Source organism: Vicugna pacos, unplaced genomic scaffold (genome assembly GCF_048564905.1).
Source record: "Vicugna pacos unplaced genomic scaffold, VicPac4 scaffold_65, whole genome shotgun sequence".
Taxonomy (NCBI): domain Eukaryota; kingdom Metazoa; phylum Chordata; class Mammalia; order Artiodactyla; family Camelidae; genus Vicugna; species Vicugna pacos.
Window position 1 is genome coordinate 763,349 of NW_027328746.1, and position 12,814 is coordinate 776,162.

The 12,814-nt window shown below is 40.2% G+C and overlaps 1 long non-coding RNA gene across 1 annotated transcript in view; it reads left to right on the plus strand.

Moving 5' to 3' along the window:
* The window catches only part of LOC140694596 (uncharacterized), a 490,643-nt gene that overhangs the window by 441,247 nt on the left and 36,582 nt on the right, over positions 1-12,814 (plus strand). The gene's annotated exons all lie outside the window — the stretch shown is intronic.

Here is a 12,814-nt window from a genome sequence, read left to right on the forward strand (position 1 = left end):
TAGCACGCATAAGGTCCTGGGTTCAGCCCCCAACACCCCCTCTAAAATAGACAAATAACCCTAATTACCTCCCCACACCCCACCAGAATTACCGTATTATCTCCCCGCCACCAAAAAACAAAAAGAAAAGTGGCCAAGAGTGTAGAATCCTGCTGGAACACATGTGCTGGTTTCTTGCTGTCGACCTTGTCAAAGTCATTTAGCCTCTGTGTTTGTCAAGTTCCTCATCAATAAAATGTGAATAATAATAGTACCCACCTCGTAGAGTTGCTATGGGGGTTAATGAATCTGTGTCAATGTTAGAACAGCCCTGGCCAATACTAAGTACTTTGCATCTGTCAGCTCTTTTCATAATTACTGATAGATGTTATTATCAACCAAAGAAGAATTAGTTCTTTCTAAGGGAAATGCATGTTAGACCATTTCATTTATCATTTTCTGTAATTCAGGCTTTTTCCCTCTGAAATTCCATTTTCTGTCTGTGCACTAGAAAACCACAGGGCTTTGCAAATTTCATCTGTCTGGGTTCTTGTCATGATGGCAATACTGCAGAGTGTTGACATTTCTTAGGGACTCCGTCTGAGATGACAGCAACCCCTCAAATTCAGGAGCGCTTCTCTAACTGATAACATCTCGCATGAAATGAAGTTTTTAAAATGTAACAGCTTCAGACGCTTAATGATGCCATAAATGCAAGGATGTTATATCTAAGCTCTTTAAGTAAATCCTGTCATTGAAATAAAGGAAATACTATATTATAGCGCTCTATGACTTTGTTATCTTTGCTATCCACTTATCTGACTCTCTAAGACCAAAGAAAGCAAAGACTGAGATTGATCATTACTACTGTGTGGTACACGTATTTGTGGATGAAGACAATAGTGAAATGCACTGTTTAACATATTAAAATGGACACTAAACAGCTGCTTGATGCACATGCATGAACAGAACAGGGAGCTAGGGGCAGGGAGCAGTCACTGAGCTTCCTGGATCAGAGACACAGCATAGCAGTCCAGCCAAGCAGTCCACATATTTCATATTTATGTCCCAGCAAAATTAGCAGTGAGAGTCTTAAATGAACTTTGGGGACACTTGCAAACAGCTGTCATGATTACTAATGTGGGACACCAGGATTCTACAGTGTTTAGTTGGCATCTGTGCACAACCAGTTCTTTTCCACTAAAGCCTCTTGTAATTGCTGGTCCCACATCTAGGCTGAGGAATCATCTCATGTGGTGTTTGGGAGGGAGGTAAGTGGAGTCAGGACCCATGTTAAGGCTGGGTGGGTAATAATCTGGTTCTAGTACAGGAGAAAGGAAAGTAGGTCAGGTGGGAAGGAGAATGACTGGATTTAAATTTTGTTTCTTGAGTAAGCTAAATATATAACATCATGTCAAGTTTCTTTGTTGTTTATATTCCATGTGCTGTCACCGAAAATCTACTGAATTGTGGGGACAAAAAAGCCTGGGTTTTAGAATTGACCCTGCCCCTAATCAGCCAGAGTCCAGGTTCGTCTGGGTGTCCAAGGAGGAGGCTGGACCATCAGGTGTCCCTCCACTGCAGCAGTTTGGGCACTTGGGTGGCCTAGGATTTTTGCTGTGGAAGACTGTCCCGGTTGTAGGACATTAAGCATCTGCAAGGCTCTCACCAGGTACCCATGGTGGTCCCAGGACTGTAACACCCAAGCGTTCCTTTCCACCCACGTTTGCAAATGACCCTCAAGGGGTTAAAATTAACCCTGGGTGAGAATTATGAAAAATTATATGGTACCTCCATCCCTCCTGGCAAGTGAGGGCCCGTTATTTACAAATGACCACGGAGTGTTAGCACCACATTTTATCAACAGAACATGTGAACAGGCTGTGACAGTGACGTCCACCTGTTTGCTTCTGCTTCCCAGTGCAACTTCAGCCTCCGTCAGAGGACCTCAGCTGCCCCAGCGAACAGGGCCTTCTGTACAGGGAATGGGCTCCTCCTCGAAGCATAGACAAGAAGCAGCCCTTAGATCTCATCAGGTGAGCTGTTGTGGAGAGCACTCCAGTGGGAAGGGCTCAGGGTTGTCCTCATGGCATCTATGTGTGACAGTCCTCCAAGAGTGTTACCAACCAGGAAGCTCACAGGAGCTCTGAGCTTTGTTGCCCCAAGTTTTTACTGCAGGCTTTATTACAAAGCCATGATTTATTGGGTCACTACCGACATGGCTAACCCAAACCCTAACTGTAAGTCAAACCTTTCCCTAGCCCAAACCATTGAGCCCCTTCCTCTCCTGGTGGTCACTCACTTGTCACAAATCTCAAAGCCCCACTCCTCTAATAACATGGTTGGTGTCTCTGGCTGGCCAGTCCCCATCCTGAGTCATCTCATGAACACAAGCCATCCAAGGTTCCACCATGAATAGCAAAGACACTCCTATCTTGGGAAATTTCAAGGCTTTAGTAGTTGCCGTCCAGGAACTGGGAGCAAAGACCTACCAAATTCTTCATTAAACAGGAGTAAATGTTAGATTTCACTTAAATTATAAAATAAGAGAAATTCTCACTGCTTTGCTGTATCTGCTGTTCGACACCGTTTCACTACACCACGTGACTGTAATGTCGCGCTCAGCATGTGTCTTCTCAGAGCACCAGTGCCGGCTGCTCCCCGGGAGCTTACGCTGTTTGGGCAAGGCTGCTGGGGGGAGGGAGGCCAAGGACAACCGAGCAAACAAAAATAATCGGGCGAATAAGGAAACAATGTCAGATTGAAATGAAGGAAATAAGACAGTGTTGAGATGGGAGACTTGGGGGGAAGTGAGTCAAGAAAGCTATCTTTGAGTAGGTTACATGTGAGCTGAGATGGTGATAAGGAGGTTGGACTTTGAGGATCTGGGAAAAGCCACCCCAGGAATAGAGGCAGCTTGTCCATTGGCCCCGAGGCACAAATGTGCTCAGCAGGTTTGAGGAGATACTGGAGCCAGCGCTGGTGAGAGTGATGAGACACGAGGTTTAGAAGGGCATCAGGAGCACGGAAAGGAGTGTAGACTCTAAGTGCAGTGAGATGCAGTCATGATAGTTTAAGCACTAAAGTAATTTTCTCTCACTCACATTTTGCAAAGATAATGTGGAGAATGAATTGCAGGGACCCAGGAAGCAGGGAGGCCGGGTAGGAGGCTCTTGGAGTGGGCCAGATGAGAGATGGTGGGAGCCAGGGAGGAATGCGTTTGGGGAGTGGAGCTGACACGATGCAGTTATGGGCTGGCTGTGGATGGTGAGGAGAAGAGGAGGGTCAAGGTAGCCCCAGGTAGGCCTGGAGCCAAGTGCCTTTTCTTTCTAATCTCAGTGTCCCATGCAGGTGCCCACCTACTTGGGCAAACCTCTTAACCTTCAAAGTGAGGGTTTTAAAACACTGAAGACTTTTTGTTTGTTTCACATTTTACGGAAAGATTCAAACATGTACAGAAGTAGAGAGAACAGCACAGCCAGCCTGCCTGTATCTGTCACCCAGCTCCAGAATTATAAACTCAGAGTCACTGTTGTTGCATCTTTCATCTCTACCTCCTCCCCTCCCCCACTACGGGATCATTTTGAAGACAATCCTACATAGCTTAACCTTTCATTAGAGAAATGACAAGGTCTCTTTCAAATACAATTGGAATATTCCTTTCTTTTTTAGGGTTACAAAATAATTCCCTGATTGTCACAAAAATACAGTTTTAAGTAGTTTTGGGGTTGAAATCAGGATCCAGGCTAGGTTCAGACCTTGCAACTAGCATATCTCTCAAGTGGGTTCTAATCTATAATTTTCCTGTTTCTCATTTTCCTTGAAATTGCTGAGGGGTTTCTCTATTTCCTGTTTGGCTAATTTCATTCTCCCCTGTGGTGTTAGACTTGTTTCTCCATCCTATGTATTGGCTTTAGCTAAGTGATTTGATCCTCCCCTAAAAGCTTGATCTGATTGTGGTTCAACTTTGTGCAAGAATACTTGTTATGTGAAGTTTTGTACTCCTGTAATAAGGTACATAATGTCCAGTTGACTTTCTTTTTTGTGATGACAGCAGCCAATAATGATTGTCACCCGGGATCATTATTTCATAAGGGATTTTATTTCATGTGGTCATACTCTAATTTCCTCCCTCAATTATCAGCAGGATCACAGTCATGAAGAGGCACTTTCTCATTAACCCGGGTTATCCTGTAGAACACAGTTTTAAAAGAGGACACTTGTAAATATGTAAATATTTAAAGTTGATACATTTTTCTTTTCTTTTTAATTTTTTTTTTTCTAATGGAGGTACTGAAGATTGAATCTAGGACCTTATGCATGCTGAGCACACACTCTGCCACTGAGTGTACCCCATCCCCCTTGAGATTCATATTTATATGATATTTTCCTTCTGTTATTTTTGTTTTATGTTATGCAGAATTTGAAGGCAGGGCAATGGGTTTGATGGCTCTTTAATCATTCTTTATGGGCTTTTGGGGTTTGTGTGTGTGTTTGTGTTTGTAAAGCAAACAATTTTCCCACTATTTTAAGTATGTTTGCTAAGGAAATTATGTTGATCTTTTCCCTGCTCCTGGTCCATGTATTCCCTTGTTGCTTCCCACTGGTGGCCCCTTGAGCTCTGTGACAAGACTAGCATGTCGTTAATGCAGGTTGAAGGAGATCTGAAGAGATTTATTCAAGGAGATGAAATTCGTAGACAATGTATTGGAAAGTATTGAGAAAGTTATTCGTTAAGAGAAGGTCTGGGGTTGAAGTGTTAAGTGCACAGAAATCTAAGTGCACCATGAACGACCAAGACAATTATTAACTCCAGGAAAAACAAAGTAGGGAAGAAAATGTAAGTCTAGCAGACAACTTGCTACAGCTGTGAACAGTCTGTACAGAGTCCTAAAAATGTAAAGCAAGGATACTGAGCTGATGAAAATTATAATGTAATTGTATCAAAAGGTTGGAAGAATGAAGGTTTGGGTGTGTAGATGAGATGGGGTTTGAAAGACAGCTTAATCCTCATTTTCCAAAATAGAAGTTTAAATAGGTGATACATAAAGCTGAAAAAATCAGTAGGCTGTGTTACAAGGATATTAGTCAGAGAAAGGGAGTAATTATCCCAAGAGTCAGCAGTAGGAGCTGAACATGGTTGCTTCTGGCCAGGAAATGGGGCGGTTGTTGGGAACTGCTCCTTTTTACAATTGGTATTCGAGAACTGTTTGACTCTTTATTGAATGTATGGTATAACTTTGATAAAAAGAAATCAAAGCTGAATTTTGAAAAATTGATGTTAATAATTGGGGTGTTTTTGACAGAGAGAGATAACAATCAGACAAAACTACATTTGAAGGGATCCTCATTATTTCTAGCCTTTCAGCAAGGACTAGGAGGCAGACATCTGTTTAAGGTTCAAAAAGTCTTTCTGACCTTCTTGCCGACATGTAACCTTGGGAAGTAATGAAATCCCCATCACTGTAAATATCCAGGCAGTGGCTGCCTGACCAGCTCTCTAACTGTAGCAGGGTGTGTTTACCATTGGCCAGTTGGAGCAGGCAACTTCTAAAATTCTTTCAGTTTTGAATTTGGCATTTTCAGGACGGATAGTTGATAAGAATGTATTACAAAAAGCTTAACAAGAAAGAGTCCAAGACATCTCAAACCCATTGCCAGGGTTTTCTCTGCCAGACACCATCCTGAGCCTGCCATCCGTGAGCCAGGCCACAAAGCCCAGTCACATGAGAATGAACACACTTTGTCCCTCCTATCTGATTTGGCATCGGGCTCAGCCCTTTTCCCCATGGAATGGTCCACACCCAGGTCTCTGACGATGGAGCTGGCCTCACAGCAGCCCTGTGAGTGCTGGTCCAGCCCAAGGGGGTTCCTGCGTGAAGTTTCCCAGGACTCCAGGCTGTTCTCAGAGCTGAGTCCCCCCTAGGCTAAGCCCACGGAGCTCATCTCAGCTCCAGCCTGAGCCAGAAGCCTCAGAGAGAACTCAGAGCTGAGGAAATCCACAGGTTTTACCCAGCACTGCCGAGTCAGCAGTGAGCCAGTTGAGGGAAGTATCAGCAACAGCAAGACACACCTGAGCAGCCGTCTCATTGTTCCGCCTCATCCCTAAACCCTCTGTGTCTGCCTGTCTGTGTCTGTCTCCCTTTCAGGATCAGCCTGGTACCACTTCATGCCCTGCCTCCTTTCTTCTAATTTTGCCTCCCTGGCCTGTTCCATCTACTCCAGATTAACTGAGAAACGTTGAGGAGCTTTTAAAACCTAGGAGAAACAGACGTGCTAAATACAAAAAATACAGGGCAGTACCTTCCTCAGTCACATCCATCCTGCCCTCTCCCATTCCCACAATGAGTTTTATAAATATTTTGTCAGAGAGACATTGCACTCCCAGTTGTTATCATTATCAGCCATTTCCTTATTATCTGTGGTTTACCATGCATTTGCTCCCGGGACGTTCCCGAGATAAGGCAGGAGCAGATGACTGAGCCAGTTGTTGATGTCCACTTGTGTCAAGCCTGTTAAGAATGATCTATGGCGGGATTTGTTGAATGTGCCAGACTGTCCAGTGAGTGGTGATGATCCCTTGTAACTGTTCCGGAGTTGGCCTCGTCCCCTCTTTTGCTCTGTTCTCATTTATCTCTCTTCAGCAGGTGAACCAGTGATCTGTACTTCTATGATATGTAAAATACTTCTTATTTCACGGTAGAATTTGGGGACTGCTATGGAAACGCATGTTTTAAGTGTGAATTGAGCCAGGGGTATAAACTTAAAGCCCCCTTGATTTAGAATCAGAAATTAATATGATGGAGGGAGGGAATAGCTCAGTGGTAGAGTGCATGTCTAGCATGCATGAGGTCCTGTGTTCAATCCCCAAAGCCTCCATTTAAAAAAGAAATAAATAAACATAATTATGTCCCCCCCAAAAAATAAAAAAGAAATTAACATGAGGATGAAGCTACAGAGTGATTATGTGTGTCTTCTGAAACTACCTTCTGTCTTTCTGCAGGAAATTCTACGGAGAGAAGGTCAGAATCAAATTTGCTTGGCTGGGCTATTACACTCAGATGCTCCTCCTGGCAGCATTCTTGAGGGTGACTTGCTTTCTGTATGGAAATTTTAATCAAAATAACTGTACCTGGAGATAACTTCTTTTTATTCCTTGTTACCGTGCTTACTTAACTTAGAATGACATTCTCCAGGAGCATCCATGTTGCTGCAAATGGCCCCATGTTGTTAGTTTTTATGGCCGAGTAGTATTCCATTGTATAAATATATCACTTCTTCAGCCAGTCATCCATTGATGGACATTTAGGCTGTCTCCATATCTTGGCTATTGTAAATAGTGCTGCTATGAACATTGGGGTGCAGGTGTCATTCTGAAGTAGGATTCCTTCAGGATATATGCCCAGGAGCAGGATTCCTGGGTCATATGGCAAGTGTATTCCTAGTCTTTTGAGGAGACTCAATATTGTTTTCCACAGTGGCTGCACCAAACTGCATTCCCACCAGAAGTGTGGGAGTTTCCCCTTTCTCCACAGCCACTCTAGCATTTGTCATTTGTGGATTTTTGAATGATGGCCATTCTGAATGGTTTGAGGTGATACCTCATTGTAGTTTTGATTTGCATTTCTCTGATAATTAGTGATACTGAGCATTTTTTTATGTGCCCATTGATCATTTGTATGTCTTCCTTGGAGAATTGCTTGTTTAGGTCTTCTGCCCATTTTTGGATTGGGTTATTTCGTTGTTTCTTATTAAGTCATATGAGCTGCTTATATATTCTGGAGATCAAGCCTTTGTCAGTTTCATTTGCAAAAATGTTCTCCCATTCTGTAGGTTGTCTTTTTGTTTTACTTATGGTGTCCTTTGCTGTGCAGAAGCTTGTAAGTTTCATTAGGTCCCATTTGTTTATTCTTGCTTTCATTTCTATTGCTTGGTAGACTGCTCTAGGGGAACATTTCTGAGATGTATGTCAGATATTTTGCCTGTATTTTCTTTTAGGAAGTTAATTGTATCTTGTCTTATGTTTATCTTGCTGAAGAGACTGTCTTTATTCCATTGTATATTCTTGCCTCCTTTGTCAAAGATTAGTTGACCAAAAGTTTGTGGGTTCATTTCTGGGCTCTTTATTCTGTTCCATTGGTCTATATGTCTGTTTTTGTACCAATACCATGCTGTCTTGATGACTGTAACTCTATAGTATTGTCTGAAGTCTGGGAGAGTTAGTCCTCCAGGCTCTTTCTTTTTTTCTTCAGTAATGCCCTGGAAATTTTATGTCTTTAATGGTTCCATATAAATTTTATTGTGATTTGTTCTAGTTCTATGAAATATGTCTAAGGTAATTTGATAGGGATTGCATCAAATCTGTAGATTGCCTTGGGCAGTGTGATCATTTTAACAATATTGGTTCTTCCAATCCAAGAGCATGGGATACCTTTCCATTTTTTAAAGTCTTCTTTAATTTCCTTCACCAATGGTTAATAGTTTTCTGTGTATAATTTTCTCACCTCTGTGGTTAGATTTATTCCTAGATATTTTTTTACTTCGGGTGCTATTTTAAAAGGGATTGTTTCTTTATTTTCTTTTTCTGTTGATTCATCATTAGTGTAAAGAAATGCAACTGATTTTTGAACATTAATCTTGTAACCTGCTACATTGCTAAATTCTTTGATCAGCTCTAGTAGTTTTTGTGTGGACCTTTTAGGGTTTTCTATATATAGTGTCTTATCATCTGCGTATAGTGACACTTTTACCTCATCTATTCCAGTTTAGACCCCTTTTACTTCTCTTACTTGCCTGATTGCTGTGGCCAGGGCTACCAAGTCTATGTTGAATAGGAGTGGTGATAGTGGGCATCCTTGTCTTGTCCCAGATTTTAGTGGGAAGCTTTTGAGGTTTTCACCGTTGAGTGCTATACTGGCTGTAGGTCTGTCATATATAACTTTTATGATGTTGAGATATGTTTCCTCAATACCCACTTCGTGAGAATTTTTACCATAAATGGGTGTTGAATTTTATCAAAAGTTTTATGCATCTATTGAGATGATGATGTGGTTTTTGTCCTTTCTCTTGTTGATGTGAAGTATTACATTGATTGATTAGCATATGTTGAACCACATTTGTGTCCCTGAGATAAACCACATTTGAGCATGATCTATAATATTTTTTATGTGCTGTAGGATTCTATTTGCTAGTATTTTGGTAAGGACTTTTGCATCTGTGTTCATTAGTGATATTGGTCTGTAATTCTCTTTTTTGGTGGTGTCTTTGCCTGGTTTTGGTATCAGGGTGATGGTGGCTTCATACAATGAGTTTGGGAATATTTCTTCTTTTCAATCTTCTGGAAGAGTTTGAGAAGTACTGGTATGATTTCTTATTTGTATGTGTGGTAGAATTCCCTGGTGAAGCTGTCTAGTCATGGACTTTAATTTTTAGGGAGGTTTTTTTATTGATAATTCGATTTCATTCCTAGTGATCGGTTTGTTCAAGTGGTCAGTTTTTTCTTGATTCAGTCTTAGTGGACTGTATGTTTCCAGAAACTTGTCCATCTCCTCTAGGTTATCCATTTTTTTTCCATGTAGTTTTTCATGATATTCTCATATGTTATTCTGTATTTCTATCTTATTTGTTGTAATTTCTTCATTTTCCTATCTTATTTTGCAAATTTGTGCTCTCTCTTTTTTCTTCTTTGTGAGTTTGGCCAGAGGTTTGTCAATTTTATTTACTCTTTCAAAAAAATTGCTTTTGGTTTGATTGATTATTTTCTCTATTTTTTTAAAATCTCTATTTTATTTATTTCCTCCCTGATCTGTATTATTTCCTACATTCTGCTGACTTTTGGGTGTTTTTGCTCTTCTGTTTCTAGTTCTTTTTACTGGTGGGTTACATTGTTTATTTCATATTATTCTTCTTTTTTCAGGAAGGCCTGTATCGCCCTAAACTTTCCTCTTCGTACAGCTTTTGCTGTGTCCCATAAGTTTTGTGTGGTTGTGTTTTCATTTTCATTTGTCTCAAGGTATTCCTTAATTTCAACTTTTTTTAACATTTTTTATTGATTTATAATCATTTTACAATATTGTGTCAAATTCCAGTGTTCAGCACAATTTTTCAATCATTCATGGACATATACACATTGTCACATTTTTTTCTCTGTGATTTATCATAACATTTTGTGTATATTTCCCTGTGCTATACAGTGTAACCTTGTTTACCTATTCTACAATTTTGAAATCCCAGTCTATCCCTTCCCACCCTCTACCCCCCTGGTAATCACAAGTCTGTATTCTCTGTCCATGAGTCTATTTCTGTCCTGCATTTATGCTTTGTTTTTGTTTGTTTGAATGTTTGTGTTTTTGTTTTTAGATTCCAAATATGAGCGATCTAATATGGTATTTTTCTTTCCCTTTTTGGCTTACTCACTTAGAATGACATCCTCTAGGAGCATCCATGTTGCTGCAAATGGCATTATGTTGTCGGTTTCTATGGCTGAGTTGTATTCCATTGTACAAATATACCACATCTTCTTTATCCAGTCACCTCTCGATGGACATTTAGGCTGTTTCCATGTTTTGGCTATTGTAAATAGTGCTGCTATGAACATTGGGGTGCAGGTGTCATCCTGAAGTAGATTTCCTTCTGGGTACAAGCCCAGGTGTGGGATTCCTGGGTCATATGGTAAGTCTATTCCTAGCCTTCTGAGGAATCTCGACACTGTTTTCCACAGTGGCTGCACCAAACTGCATCCCCACCAGCAGTGTAGGAGGGTTCCCCTTTCTCCACAGCCTCTCCAGCATTTGTCATTTTTGGATTTTTGAATGACGGCCATTCTGACTGGTGTGAGGTGATACCTCATTGAAGTTTTCATTTGCATTTCTCTGATAATTAGTGATATTGAGCATTTTTTCATGTGCTTTTTGATCATTTGTATGTCTTCCTTGGAGAATTGCTTGTTTAGATCTTCTGCCCATTTTTGGATTGGGTGGTTTATTTTCTCTTATTGAGTGATATGAGCTGCTTATATATTCTGGAAATCAAGCCTTTGTCGGTTTCACTTGCAAAAATTTTCTACCATTCCCTAGGTTTTCTTCTTGTTTTATTTCTGTTTTCCTTTGCTGTGCAGAAGCTTGTAAGTTTCATTAGGTCCCATTTGTTTATTCTTGCTTCTATTTCTTCTAGGAGAAAATTTTTGAAATGTATGCCAGATAAAATTTTGCGTATGTTTTCCTCTAGGAGGTTTATTGTATCTTGTCTTCTGTTTAAGTCTTCAATCCATTTTGAGTTGATTTTTGTATATGGTGTAAGGGAGTGTTCTAGCTTCATTGTTTTACATGCTTCTGTCCAGTTTTCACAGCACCATTTGCTGAAGAGACTGTCTTTATTCCATTGTATATTCTTGCCTCCTTTGTCGAAGATGTGTTGACCAAAAGTTTGTGGGTTCATTTCTGGGCTCTCTATTCTGTTCCATTGGTCTATATGTCGGTTTTGCTACCAACACCATGCTGTCTTGATGACTGTAGCTCTATAGTATTGTCTGAAGCCTTGGAGAGTTTTTCCTCCAGCCTCTTTCTTTGTCTTCAGTAATGCTTTGGCAATTCTAGGTCTTTGATGGTTCCATATAAATTTTATTATGATTTGTTCTAGTTCTGTGAAATATGTCCTGGGTAATTGGATAGGAATTGCATTAAATCTGTAGATTGCCTTGGGCAGTGTGATCATTTTAACAATAGTGATTCTTCCAATCCAGTAGCATGGAATATCTTTCCATTTTTTAAAGTCTTCTTTAATTTCCTTGATCAATGGTTTATAGATTTCTGTGTATAATTCTTTCACCTACTTGGTTAGATTGATTCCCAGATATTTTATTACTTTGGGTGCTATTTTAAAGAGGATTGTTTCTTTACTTTCTTTTTCTGTTGATTTATCGGTAGTGTAAATAAAGGCAACTGATTTTTGAACGTTAATTTTGTAACCTGCTACTTTGCTGAATTATTCAATCAGCTCTAGTAGCTTTGGAGTGGACCTTTAAGGGTTTTCTATATATAGTAACATGTCATCAGCATATAATGACATTTTACCTCTTTTTTTTCCAATTTGGATCCCTTTTATTTCTTTCTCTTGCCTGATTGCTGTGGCTAGGACTTCCAGGACTATATTGAATAGGAGTGGTGATAGTGGTCATCCTTGTCTTGTCCCAGATTTTAGTGGAAAACTTTTGAGTTTTTCACCATTGAGAACTATGCCAGCTATAGGTTTGTCATATTTAGCTTTTATTATGTTGAGATATGTTTCCTCTATACCCACTTTGGCGAGAGTTTTTATCATAAATGGGTGTTGAATTTTATCAAATGCTTTTTCTGCATCGATCGAGATGATCATGTGGTTTTTGTCCTTTCTCTTGTTGATGTGATGTATTACATTGATTGATTTGCATATGTTGAAACAGCCTTGTGTCCCTGGGATGAACCCCACTTGGTCATGATGTATAATCTTTTTTATGTGTTTTTGGATTCTATTTGCTAAAATTTTGGTGAGGATTTTGGCGTCTATGTTCATCAGTGATATGGGCCTATAATTCTCTTTTTTTGTAGTGTCTTTGCCTGGTTTTGGTATCAGGGTGTTGGTGGCTTCATAGAATGAGTTTGGGAGTATTCCCTCCTTTTCAATCGTCTGGAAGAGTTTGAGAAGGACTGGTATGAGTTCTTCTTTGTATGTTTGGTAGAATTCCCCGGTGAAACCATCCGGTCCTGGACTTTTATTTTTAGGGAAGTTTTTAATGGCTATTTCTATTTCCTTTCTTGTGATCGGATTGTTCAAGTGTTCAGTTTCTTCTTGATTCAGT